A 14,935-nucleotide genomic window follows, 5' to 3' on the forward strand; every position below is an offset into this window, starting at 1 on the left:
GCGGCTCAATCTCAGTCCTCCCCGACAGTGCCCGTCTCTGAGGAGCGTGAGGAAGCCTCAGCCCCAGCTCTAGCACCTCCAGCTCCTCCACCAAATGCTTCGGGCCAAGATGTAAAAGAGGCTATTACTTTATTGAATCAATTGGTTGCGGCCCAGACTCAGAGGCACAGTTCAGGGTATGGTGATAGGGCTGTTAGTGCAAGAGCCCGTGATTTCATTACTTTGAACCCTCCGGAATTCTTTGGGTCAAAAACGAAGGAGGCTCCCTAGGACTTTATTGATGGTATGCTAAGGACGCTCCGGTTGATACATGCTTCGGACACCGAGTCAGTGGAGTTAGCGTCATATAGATTGAGAGATGTCTCGATTCAGTGGTATACGGTATGGATGGCTTCACGGGGAGAAAATGCACCTCCCCCGGTATGGCAAGAGTTTGTTGATGCTTTTCTCCGTCATTATATGCCCCCAGAAGTTCGGCGAGCTAGGGCCGATAAATTTTTAAATTCGAGGCAAGGCAGTATGAGTGCCCTAGAGTATAGCCTCCGTTTTAACTCCTTGGCCAAGTATGCTTCGGCCATGGTAGCAGATATGGGCGACAGGGTACACTGATTTGTAAAGGGCCTAGGGCCCCATCTGATGGACAAATGCTTGACTGCGTCCCTTCAGGACGGTATGGATATTGCACGCATTCAGGCACATGCTCAGAACTTAGAGGAAAGCCTACAGCAGCGGAGAAGTGAACGTGAACAGGATAGGAGACATAGCAAGAGGGCCAGATCTTCGGGCCCAATAAGTGAGTCCAGAGGCGGACACAGGCAACAGTTCCCTAGACATTCAGGCTATTCTAAGACCAGTGCACCTCCACGGTTTTCAGGCCAGAGCCTTGATAGATCTACTCATCCCGGGCTGAGTCAGAGTTATTCGGGGTCCCAGTTTAGAGGTGATTTAGGCCAGTCAAGGCCACCTATACCACGATGTTCCCAGTGTGGGAAGTCGCATTGGGGTCAATGCCGATTGGGTTCAGATGTTTGCTATTCATTTGGTCGACCAGGCCATATTATGCGTGATTGCCCCTCAGTACATGGTAGGGGTAAGACCCAACCATCAGGGTCGGTAGCCGGATCTTCGGCATCTGTACGCCCTATGGGGCCAGGTTCACATGCGTCAGTCGGCCATGGTAGAGGTAGAGGCAGAGCTCCTAGTACTAGCGGCCCTCAGCACTGTATTTATGCCTTGGCTGGACGCCAAGATCTAGAGTGTTCTCCTGACGTGGTCACAAGTATATTATCGGTATTCTCTCAGGATGTATATGCTTTGATTGATCCGGGCTCCACGTTATCATATGTTACTCCTTATATTGCGGGTCAATTTATAGTTGAGCCGAAGTCGATCAAACCTTTTGAGGTGTCCACACCCGTGGGTGAATCGGTGATAGCTAGCCGAGTATATAGGGATTGTATAGTCACGATTTGTGACCGTCGTACCATGATTGATTTGCATGAGCTAGAAATGGTATATTTTGATGTTATTATGGGCATAGATTGTTTGGCTTCTTGTTATGCCAATGTTGATTGCCGAATGAAGATGGTTCGTTTCCAGTTTCCGGGAGAACCAGTCTTAGAATGGAAAGGGAATGCGGCATCACCAAAAGGTAGATTTATTTCCTATCTAAAGGAAAGGAAGATGATCACGAAAGGATGTATTTATCATCTAGTGCGAGTTCAAGATGTAGAAGCTGAATCACCGACTCTTCAGTCAGTTCTCGTAGTGAACGAATTTCCGGATGTGTTCCCGGAAGAGCTTCCAGGCCTTCCTCCCGAACGGGAGGTTGATTTTTCCATTGATGTGTTGCCAGGCACCACACCTATATCTATTCCTCCATATAGAATGGAACCCGCAGAATTGAAAGAGTTGAAGGAGCAATTGAAGGACTTGCTTGATAAAGGCTTCATTAGGCCTAGTTCATCCCTGTGGGGAGCGCCCGTATTGTTCGTCCGAAAGAAAGATGGCTCCCTGAGAATGTGCATTGATTATAGGCAATTGAATAAAGTAACGATTAAGAATAAATATCCTCTCCCAAGTATTGATGACTTTTTTGATCAATTGCAAGGCGCCAAATGGTTTTCAAAGATTGATTTGAGGTCCGGGTATCATCAAGTGAGAGTTAGGGAGAAACATATCCCTAAGACAGCCTTCAGAATGAGATATGGTCATTTTGAATTCCAGGTGATGTAATTTGGGCTAACTAATGCGCCAGCGGTATTTATGGATTTGATGAATAATGTGTTCAGGTCCTTTCTGGACTTATTTGTAATCGTATTCATTGATGATATTTTGGTGTATTCTAGATCCGAAGCAGAACATGCGGATCATTTGCGTATTGTCCCTGGAGTTCTTCGAACCCGAGAATTGTTTGCAAAGTTTTCCAAATGTGAGTTTTGGTTGAACTCTATGGCATTTTTAAGGCATATTGTGACAGCCGATGGTATTCGAGTGGATAGTCAAAAGATTGAGGCCGTGAAGACTTGGCCAAGACCCACAACTCCTACAGAGGTTCGTAGCTTTCTGGGCTTAGCAGGTTATTACAGGAGATTCATTGAAGGGTTTTCCTCTATCTCTGCACCACTCACAAAGTTGACACAGAAATCAGCCAAGTTTCAATGGACAGATGCTTGTGAACGTAGTTTCCAAGAGTTAAAGGGTCGGTTGACTTCTGCCCCAGTTCTGACACTTCCAGAGGGATTGGAAGGATATATTGTGTATTGCGACGCTTCAGGTGTTGGGCTAGGCTGTGTGTTGATGCAACATGGAAAAGTGATTGCGTATGCTTCAAGGCAATTGCGGAAACATGAGCAGAATTATCCTACCCATGACTTAGAATTGGCCGCGGTGGTCCATGCATTAATGATATGGAGACATTACTTATATGGTGTCCACGTGGATATTTACACAGATCATAAGAGTCTTCAATACATCTTCAAGCAGAAAGAGTTGAATTTGCGGTAACGACGATGGCTAGAGTTGCTAAAAGACTATGATGTTGAGATCCTGTACCACCCCGGAAAGGCAAATGTGGTGGTTGATGCTCTTAGCCGTAGGTCGATGGGAAGTCTAAGTGATGTACGACCAGAAAAGAAAGAGATGGCCCGTGAGCTTCAACAGTTAGCTAGCCTAGGAGTCCGAGTAGTGGACTCAGGTAGCAGCGGAGCTACTATCCAGAATACAGCAGTCTCGTCGCTAGTAGCAGAAGTGAAAGAGCGACAATATGAGGATCCCATGCTAATGCAGTACAGAAATACTCTCTCTCAGAAAAAGGAGTCATCATTTGACATTTCAGCAGACGGAGCTCTCCGATGTAGAGGAAGATTATGTGTTCCCGATGTGGCAAGTTTACGCCACCAGATTTTGAGAGTAGCTCATAGTTCCCGTTATTCTGTTCACCCCGAAGCGACGAAGATGTATCATGATCTTAAGTCTATATATTGGTGGAATGGGATGAAGAAAGATATAGCGGAATTCGTAGCTTAGTGTCCTAATTGCCAACAAGTGAAGATTGAACACCAAAAGCCGGGTGGATTGTTGCAAGCTATAGAAATCCCAACTTGGAAGTGGGAAGTGATTAACATGGACTTCATTTCAGGCTTACCCTGTTCTCGACGCAAGTATGATTCCATATGGGTGATTGTGGATAGACTCACTGTCACGACCCAGCTAGGGGCCGCGACGGGTACACGGAGCTAGTTACCGAGCACCGCTCACTCTATTATTTATCTTGCTCATTTAATACTCTTTTATCAATTTTACATACCAATTGTAGGAAAATAATATTTAATCGAAACATAAATACTTTATATACATTTGCCTCTCGGCCATCAAAATAATATACATACATATGAAAACATCGTGTGAGACCCTCTAACCCACACTATGTATCTACGAGCCTCTACTAACATAATGAATACATAGACGGAACAAGACTCCGTCATGCCCAAAATACACATATGTATGAATGTACATCAAACGAATAGCCATAAGCACCTCCGAACAATGGAGTGCTATCTATCAGCTGACAGCTACTGAGGACCCTGGCCAAGCTCTCCTCCCTGTCTACCTGTGGTCATGAACACAGCGTCCGAAGAAAGGACGTCAGTATGAATATTGTACCGAGTATGAGAGGCATACATAATGAAATGAGACATCAATAATATGGGAACAACATCAACATGAGACAACTGGATCTGACTGATAATCATAATTGAAGTAATGCATGCTATCTTACTCATACTCATCATCATGACATGTATGCATCATATGCAAGCTGCCCGTCCATGTCGGAATGGTGTGATAATCAATAACATTAGCCCGCGTCCAGGACTCCCGCGTCCGGGGTACCATCTCATGCCGCCCACTAGTGGTGTCTGCCCACGCCCGTAGGTCGTGGTGTATCCGTATCGCCGCCCGCCGAAGCGGTGTCTGCCTAGCCAACTAGGCCCGGTGTGAATGCAATCATGACATGCTTAACGTAAATACTCATAGTAATATGCTTATCATAAAATACTTATCTTATCATAATGCATATATAAGACTCATGATCAACTTTACTCTATCGGGGTGACGTAAGGTCGTGATCCCCCGATTACATTATGGAACCATTATGGACATTCTGCCTCCCCTTGAAAGGACTAGTACATAAGGTGAGTGTAGGCAAGGAATAACATCATCATCATTCTAGTGTCATCATATTGTATAACTTATCTCATATAGACATTCATGGGTATAAGCTTTTAACTTCTTGGAATGCTAGAACTCATGAAAGGAATAGGGATTCAAGCTAAAAGATTCATGCCATTAGAAAGAAGGACTAGCCTCACATACCTTGGTCGTTTAGCTAAGATATCTCTCACTTGTTCTCCGTCGATATCACGCTGTTACCTTCATAAGGGAATTCGTATCAACATTAGTAACTGGCTATAAGAACGCGTCGCTAATTCTAGGAGAAGTTGGGCAGCGTCTCCTTTGTTCATACTACTTTTCTCACGTTTTATATCAACTCCCAATATTCATAATATTATTCGCAATATCATAATCGACAATCGTCATTTACGTACATTTGGCAAAATCCACCATTTTCCTCAAATTTTCCCTTATTTCTACTTCTAGCTCATCCTTGCGTTTTCATGTTTAATGTTTGTTTCATGATATAAACATCATTTATAACGTATTAGTACTCACAACACTTCAATATTCATAGTTCAATTCCACTATCATTCATTTATGTCACTATTCACTCAATAATGACCCATTTCTATGTTCTTCTACATTTCAAGTGTCTAAGCTTTCCAATACTTCAAACAACATGGAACAATCATGAAACTTACCTTGGATGATGGTTGAGCAATCCTTAAGTTGAAATACTTCAATTAGCCAAAACCCTAGTTCCACCTTCTTGGGAATTTCTTGACTTAGAAGATCCTTTGATGTGTTCTTACACTTATTTTCATGAATTTAGTGGTGATGACCTTGATATTCCCTTTGATTCTCTTGAATTCTTGTGGAGGAAATATTTCGAGAGTTCTAGAATGTCCTTGAGTTGTATGGATGAATAATGAAATGAATTGAAGTCCAAGTCCCTTTTAATAATCACAAAATCTGATCTTTAATGATTTCTTGTCGGGATGAACAATGGTCGTAAACCACCATATACGGACCGTATTTTGATTTACGGTTCGTCTTCCATGGCCGTATTTAATCATTTCAAAAACAAAAAGTTTTGGCTGATGGACATGGCAGTTTACGAATGAGGTTTACGGGCCGTCCTCCAAGTCGTTTTTAACCATTTTCACAATTTACAAAAAGTTGAGATTTTGGACAAGCTGGAGGACGATTGCACTATACGGTCCGTAAATCACTTTACGGGCCGTATAGTGCCATATACGACCACTGGACAGAATTTTTTTTCGCGACTTTCTTATTTCCAAAAATTCTTAATTAGACATTCCCGACTTAATAAAACATCATTCACTAAACTTTTCATCATTCCACTCATCATACAAGTACGGAGAAATTTCCGAGGTGTAACATTCTCCCCCCCCCCCCCCCCCTTTTGGAACATTCGTCCTCGAATGTTCGACACTTGGGAATTCTAGAAAAATTTTGCCAGAGTTTCCTTTGTAATTTGGATACTACCTTTCCATTACAACAACCCACAATATCTTCGCCTCACAGGGCTATATCACAATATCAACACATTTATGGCCACACACAACCAAAAACATAAAATTAAAACATACATACCTTACACCATCGGCGTCTCATCTTGAATCTCTTCTGGGGATTGGAACAAATGGGGGTACATAGATTTCATCTTCTCCTCCGCTTCCCAAGTCATTTCTTCCCGATTATTGTTCCGCCATAGGACTTTGACTGAAGCAACCTCTTTATTCCGAAGCCTTCGTATTTGTCTATCAAAAATGGCAATTGGCATTTCCTCATATGTTAGCTTCTCTGTTACTTGCACATCATCAACCGGAACTATTCTTGTTGAGTCTCCAATACACTAGCGGAGCATCGAAACATGGAACACTCGATGCACGGATTCGAGCTCTGAAGCCAAGTCCAATTTATAGGCTACTCGACTCACCTTGCGAATGATTTGGTAGGGTCTGATATATCTGGGACTTAGCTTTCCCTTCTTGCCAAATCTCATGACTCCCTTAATCGGCGATACCTTCAGGAACACCCAATCGCCCACTTGAAACTCCAAATCTCGTCGGTGATTATCTGCATAAGACTTTTGGCGACTTTGAGCTGTTAACAGTCGGTCTCGAATCACTTTAACTTTCTCAACTGCTTGTTCGATCAAGTCAGGGCCTATCAATTGTACTTCTCCGGTTTCAAACCATCCAATTGGAGATCTGCATTTTCTTCCATATAAGGCCTCGTATGGAGCCATTTGAATACTGGAATGATAGCTGTTATTATAGACAAATTCAATAAGAGGTAAATGGTCATTCCAACTACCACCAAAGTCCAGCACACACGCTCATAGCATATCTTCCAAGGTCTGAATAGTACGCTCGGCTTGTCCGTCGGTCTGTGGATGGAATGCCGTGCTGAGCTTCACTTGAGTACCTAGACCTTCTTGAAAGGACTTCCAGAACTTAGCTGTGAACTATGCCTCTTTGTCTGTGATAATGGCCAAAAGAATACCGTGAAGTCGTACAATCTCCTTGAGATACAATTTAGCATAATCTTCCGCTGAATATGTGGTTCTAACGGGGAGAAAATGAGCTGCTTTCGTGAGTCTATCCACGATCACCCATATAGAATCATACTTCCCTCGCGTACGGGGTAATCCTACCACAAAATCCATGTTAATTTCTTCCCATTTCCACGTAGGAATTTCCATTGCTTGCAATAAGCCTCCTGGCTTTTGATGCTCGGCTTTCACTTGCTGGCAATTTGGGCACTGTGCTACTAATTCTGCTATGCCTCGCTTCATGCCATGCCACCAATATATCAATTTAAGATCATGGTACATCTTAGTTGCACCTGGATGAATAGAATACCGGGAATAATGTGCTTCCTCTAAAATCCGTTGGCGCAAGTTTGCCACATTCGGTACACATAGCTGGCCTCAATATCTAAGAACCCCTTCTATGGAAACTTCGAATGGAGACTTTTCCGTTTCCTGAGATAAATATCGATAGTGGCTTAACTAAGGATCTGCATATTGCCGTTCCTTCACTTCTAGATTTAATGATGAAACTGTGGAGTCATTGATGCTAATACTTGCATCTCCTGAATCAATTGGCCGTACGCCGAGACTTGCTAACCGATGGACCTCACGAACCATTTCTCGCTTTTCCGATGGAACTCCACATAAACTACCCATCGATCGGCGGCTAAGTGCATCTGCTACTACATTCGCCTTCCCCGGATGATATAGAATGTTCACATCGTAATCCTTCAGTAATTATAACCATCGCCTTTGCCGCAGGTTCAACTCCTTCTGTTTGAAAATATATTGAAGGCTTTTGTGATCCGTATAGATGTCCACGTGCACACCATATAAGTAGTGTCTCCACATTTTCAATGCATGAATGACCGCAGCTAGCTCAAGATCATGAGTGGGATAATTCTGTTCATGTTTTTGCAACTGTCTCGAAGCATATGCAATAGCTTTCCCATTCTGCATCAATACACATCCTAATCCCAAACCGGAGGCGTCACAATATACTACATAGCCATCTGATCCTTCTGGAAGTGTTAGCACAGGCGCTGAGGTCAACCTGTTTTTCAACTCTTGGAAGCTACACTCACAGGCATCACTCCACTGGAATTTAGCCGACTTCTGGGTTAACTTTGTCAATGGGGCTGAAATAGATGAGAAGCCCTCTACGAATCTTCTATAGTATCCTGCAAACCCAAGGAAACTACGAACTTCTGTAGGCGTCGTAGGTCTTGGCCAAGTCTTCGCAGCTTCTATTTTCTGAGTGTCAACTCGAACACCATCATCTGAAATAACATGACCCAGGAATGCAACAGAGTTAAGCCAAAACTCGCACTTGGAAAACTTTGCATACAATTCTCGATCTCGAAGAACGCCAAGAACAATCCTTAAATGATCTGCATGTTCTGATTATGTGCGAGAATATACCAGGATATCGTCGATGAACACTATCACAAAGAGATCCAAGAACGGCCTAAACACATTATTCATTAAATTCATAAACACCGCCAGGGCATTTGTCAACCCAAATGACATTACTCGAAACTCGTAGTGACCATATTTTGTCCTGAAGGCAGTCTTGGGAATATCTGCTTCCCTAATTCTCACCTGATGATAACCCTATCTCAGATCTATCTTGGAGAACCATTTAGCCCCCTGTAATTGATCAAACAAATCATCGATTCTGGGAAGAGGGTATTTATTCTTTATTGTCACCTTGTTCAACTGCCTGTAGTCGATACACATTCGAAACGAACCGTCCTTCTTCCTTACGAACAGGACTGGTGCTCCCCACGGCGAAGAACTAGGCCTTATAAACCCATTCTCAAGTAAATCTTTTAGCTGTGCCTTTAGCTCCTTCAACTCTGCTGGAGCCATTCGATAAGGAGGAATAGAAATAGGCTCAGTGTTTGGTAATACATCAATGGCGAAATCAATCTCCCTTTCTGGAGGAAGGCCTGGTAACTCGTCGGGAAACACATCTGGGAATTCATTCACTACCGAGACAGACTGGAAAGTTAGCACTTCCTCTTCCGTGTCATGAACCCGAACTAGATGATAAATATAACCTTTGGCTATCATATTTCTTGCCTTAAGGTAGGAAATAAACCTACCCTTTGGGGATGCCGTATTACCTTTCCACTCAAGTACGGGCTATCCCGGAAATTGGAATCGAACTACCTTGGTTCGGCAGCAAACATTAGCATAACACGATGCCAACCAGTCCATACCCATAATTACGTCAAAATCTATCATCTCAAGTTCAATCAAATTCGCTGTCGTCTGGCGATCACATATAATGACTACACAGTCCTTATATACTTGCCTCGCTATTACAGGATCACCAACCGGAGTGAATACCTCGAAAGGTTTAATTGGCTCAGGTCTCACCTGTTATATCCCGCATTTCGTGCAATCGGATAATTCAAGACAATCGCGTGAGGACAACAAGCAAGGCCATATTTTATTTTGTTTGGCATATGAGTTGCTTATGAAAAATTTAGAAGTGGAAATAATGAGGAAGGTCAAGGGAAAAAAGGGAAATTTGCAATGTGACTCGTGGATATACGGAGGAAGACGAAGGGCAAATTCGGAAATGGAAATAAAAAAATATCTTTCATGAATTACAAGAACTAGCCAAATATAATTGGGCTTGAAATTTTTTTAAAGAAAATTAGAGGCCCAACCGGCCATGGCATGGGCTAGGCCCATGTGGAGATTTAATTTTCCAATTAAATAGATGACTAAGTCATCTTTATCTCATAAGCCTCTAGAAATTTCAAGAAAAACAAGGAGAAAAAAAAAAAGGAGAAAACCTCAAGGCCATTCGGCCATAGAGAAATCCCACAAGAAAAGTTGACAAAAAATTCCTTCAAAATCATTTTCTACCAAGTAGAGGGTCCTTAACAAAGTGGAGTTGTTGTTGAAGCAAGAAAAATTCATAATCATACAAGTTGCCAAGTGGTAGTCAAGTGAAGAAGTGGAGGAAAAGAAAGGTGAGGACTTGTGCTCTTTTACATGTTATGAATATTTATGCATGTTGTAGTGTACAAAAGTGGATGAAATTCATGAAGAACAATATTATGGGATGTGGCCGTGAGGTGTAATATGTGTATGTATGTGTAGGAATCATGTTTCAATTATTTCATCTAGTATTTGGTTATTATTGTTGTGAATGCTATGTGGAAAATGGAAGTTGAATATTTTTTGGAAAGATTGTAGTTGTGTATGCATGAGGTTGGCCGTGTAGTGTGTAGTGTGCATATGGTCGTGTGTGTGTTGCATGGTGAATGGATAGTGAGCAAGTTTTATCTAGTATTTTAGTTGTTACGTTATGGATTTTATATTGCATATAAAGAATTGATAAGCGTGGTGAAGTATTAGTAGTTGGAAGTTTGTGTGTAAATTGAAAATAATGTTCTTGTATGGAAGGCATGTAATGATATTACTATGATGTTGTTGGAATATATGTATTATAAGGTTGCAGTTGTTTCATTGGAATTAGGAAGTCTTGGAGGAAGTGGTAAGCTAATTGAAGTGTTGGAATATATCTTGGATTTAAATATGGAAATTCTAATGTGGTTGTTGAATTTACGTTGATAGTTTGGCCGGGTTTGAATTCCCGGATTGTGGTTGATTAGAATTTGGCTAAGTTGAATGTTGAGGATGGTATACTTACAGAGGAAGTGCTGCCGAAATTTCGGTAGCCAAGTATTTCCTTAAGATTTCAACTCTAAATACCCTAATGAGAGTTTGGGTAAATGTTACCAATTTGCAGATTTTGACGGAATTGCAACGTGAATTTGGAATAGCGTAAGGAGCAGAAAGAGGTATGTGAGGCTTCACCCTCCTTTCTATGGCATGTCTTAGATGTAATAAGTCGGATACGAGCCGCGGGGACAACTCCGTCCTCCGGAATCTGCACCCAAAGTTTTCCACGTCTCGTTCAATAGAATTGAATTAAAAATTTTGCAAAATGTCAGAAAGACTTCCTAAACATCTAGATCTCGCATAGAGAGGTCCCGACTACCCTAAAACCCTCCCAGGAGACGTCATGAAATGTAACGAACGTGAATTTGATATGCCTCCTCATTTGACCCGAGGTGGACCCATGGATTCCGGATTTTATTTATTGTTCCGGTTGACCTATTTTGAAGTAGAACCTAAAGGAAACCTTTGATCCTTATACCGCTTATCTAATGACAAGTAATGTAGCTATTCTAATGAGAATAGTCCTATGACGATAATGATAATGACGATGTAAGAAAGAGAATATGTCTATGACGAGAACGACGAGAATGATTGCATGTCTAAAAGCCTTAAGTGAAGGATTCAGTATGAATACAAGAATGATGGAGTAGTTCTTGAGTCCAACTCTATTCCTTTGACATGACTCTATTTTCCAAAGGCTCTAAGGTGCACGAAGTGATGTTTTATGAGTTTTACGATCTTGTCCCATGTTTTCTCTTAATGCTATTCTTCATTCATAGTCTCGCCTCATAATACTAATTCCTTCAAGGTGAGACATAACGATCATGATTATTTCATAATGTAATCGGAGGCTACCGACCTTACGTCACTCCGACGTGGACACGATTTTCTTGGACTCTCGAGCGTGTTGTATGCATGTTATAAGTATATGTATATGATAAAAGAACCAGAGCGCTATAGACGCTGATGTATGTACATGACACACGAATATGTATACGATGAAAGAGCCAGAGCGCTATAGACGCTGATATATGTACATAATGTATGCATACGTATACGGGGAATATGGAGATAAGGGCAGCGCGTTATATACGCATATCCACCTGATCAGTTGCCATTATATGACATGATATCGTCCCGGACGCGGGATGCCCGGACGCGAGATGTGTATATTTGTGGTTAAATGGATCGGCTGCCGACGCCTCGGCAATACGATATGTCCTATTTTTATATATATATATATATATATATATATATATATATATATATACGAACAAGGAAAGCTAAGCATGCATAGCATCTGCCAAGGGCATATATATATATACAGGTTATGTTTCCACCTCAAGACATGTGCTATTACTCTTTTATGTCGTTATTCCCGTTTTATATTTTCCGTATGCTATTATTCATGCCTTACATACTCGGTACATTATTCGTACTGACGTCCCTTCTTGTGGACGCTGCGTTTCATGCCGCGCAGGTCAGCAGACAGACGGTTTTGGTTCCTAGAAGCCTCACCAGCAGCACTAGCAGCGCTCCAGTTGTTCCGGAGCCTCACTTCCTTGGTACTATTTTGTGTATATATATTCGGGCACGACAGTACTCGACCCTTATTATGTATATGTGTACTATGTCTAGAGGCTCGTAGACAGATATGTACAGTTAGATGTTTTTGTACTTTTGGAGGGTCCTCGTCACCGTACCATGTGTTAACAAAGTTTATTAGCCTATGTTTATAATTATGCTACCAATGTTAATGTTCAGCAATAAAAAAATGTGTAGTACAGTTCCTACGGCCCACTGAGAAGTAAGTGTACAATGATAGATACGGGGTGCTCGGTACAAGTATCGGGTACTCGTCACGGCCCCTAGTCGGGTCGTGACATCATCCCAACACAATCAGCGATATACGGAGTAATATATGAGAAGGTAGAACACGGATCAATCAGAGCATATACATCACAGGAAAATATAGTCAAGGTACCTGTGATAACATCTGGGGAAGACTCAAGATCCTGTCGCCCAGCTAAAGCATACACACGGGGCTGAACAGCACCTGAAGTGGATGCTCCCCCTCTACCTCTGCCTCTACCTGCAGTAGTCTGAGGAGTCTGTGCTGTCGGGCGCACTGAAGAAGACCCCGCTATTGAACCTGTGGGCTGAGTCCCCGCTCTATCTCTCGCTGAAGGGCAATCTCTCATCATATGACCAACCTGCCCACAAGCATAACAAGCATCCGAACCCTGACGACACTGTACGGAATGTAATTTTCCACACTGGCTACACCGCGGTACTGAAGGTCTCCTCTGGCTAAAGTCTCCCCTAGACTGCGAATCTGAGGCCCTCGAACTCTGCCCCTGGCCTAACTGAGTAGAACGATCAACCCTCCTATCTGAGAATCTAGGAGGTGCACTAGTCACTGACTGACCTGAGTGCCTGGAATGCATCTGTCTTGGTCCCCCTCGGTACTTACTGCTGTCCCCCATAGATCTAGCCCTCTTACCTTGTCTTCTGTCACCCTCACGATCACTCCTCTGCTGTCGTTGTCGTTCCTCGAGGTTCTGAGCATGGGCTTGTATTCGGGAAATATCCATCCCATCTTGCAAAGAGGCTGTCAAACAATCTCTGTACAGATGTGGCCCCAAACCACTCACAAATCTATAGAATCGGTCTCCCATGTCAGCCATCATAGTCGGAGCATACCGGGCCAATGAGTTTAATTGCATACTGTACTCTCGGGCACTCATGCTTCCCTGTTTCAAATTCAAGAACCTGTCCGCTCTAGCTCGGCGGACTACAGGTGGCAAGTAATGACGAATAAAGGCATCTACAAACTCTTTCCACACGGGAGGTGGTGCATTCTCTCCTCTTGTTATCACCCAATTCAAATACCATAGTACTGCCACGTCACGAAGTCTATATGAGGCCAACTCCACGGATTCGGTCTCAGAAGCATGCATAAGTTTCAGCGTCCGCAACATCTCATCGATAAAACCTTGTGGGTCCTCATCCGGCTTCGACCCGAAAAATTCTGGAGGGTTTAGAGTAAGGAAATCACGGGCTCTTATACTAGCCGAACGATCACTTGGGCCCGCATTCTATCGTTGTGCCTGAGCGGCAACCAACTGTGTCAATAAATGTATGGCCTCGGACATTTGTTGACCCGAAGCACTCGGTGGAGGAATCGGAGCTGAGGCTCCTCCCTGCTCTTCTACATTGGGCGCGGCCTCACTTTGCGATTCACTTTCCTCTACATTTGCCGGAGGCTCTCTTTCCGCCTACCTCTTTGTCGTAGCTTTGCCTTTCTGGGCAGCTGTAGCTTTTCCTTTCGGCGGCATGTTTCTGAAACCAAAACGCACTTTTAGGAATGATATAATCCTAGACATGGCTCTATCGCACGATCTTATGAGAAGAAGGATGGTCATTTTCCTAAATTCCCTGTAGCCTCTTGTTTATTAGCGTGGCGCGCAACACACCATAAACAAGACTCTACTACACACGGCTCGTAGACACTTCCTAGGACGAACTGCTCTGATACCACTTCTGTCACGACCCAGCTAGGGACCGCGACGGGTACCCGGAGCTAGTTATCGAGCACCGCTCACTCTACTACTTATCTTGCTCATTTAATACTCTTTTATCAATTTTACATACCAATTGTAGGAAAATCATATTTAATCGAAACATAAATACTTTATATACATTTGCCTCTCGGCCATCAAAATAATATACATACATATGAAAACATCTTGTGAGACCCTCTAACCCACACTACGTATCTACGAGCCTCTACTAACATAATGAATACATAGACGGAACAAGACTTCGTCATGCCCAAAATACGCATATGTATGAATGTACATCAAAAGAATATCCATAAGCACCTCCGAACAATGGAGTGCTATCTATCAACTGACAGCTACTGAGGACCCTGGCCAAGCTCTCCTCCCTGTCTACCTGTGGGCATGAACACAGCGTCCGAAGAAAGGACGT

This window comes from Lycium barbarum, chromosome 9 (assembly GCF_019175385.1).
Source record: "Lycium barbarum isolate Lr01 chromosome 9, ASM1917538v2, whole genome shotgun sequence".
Taxonomy (NCBI): domain Eukaryota; kingdom Viridiplantae; phylum Streptophyta; class Magnoliopsida; order Solanales; family Solanaceae; genus Lycium; species Lycium barbarum.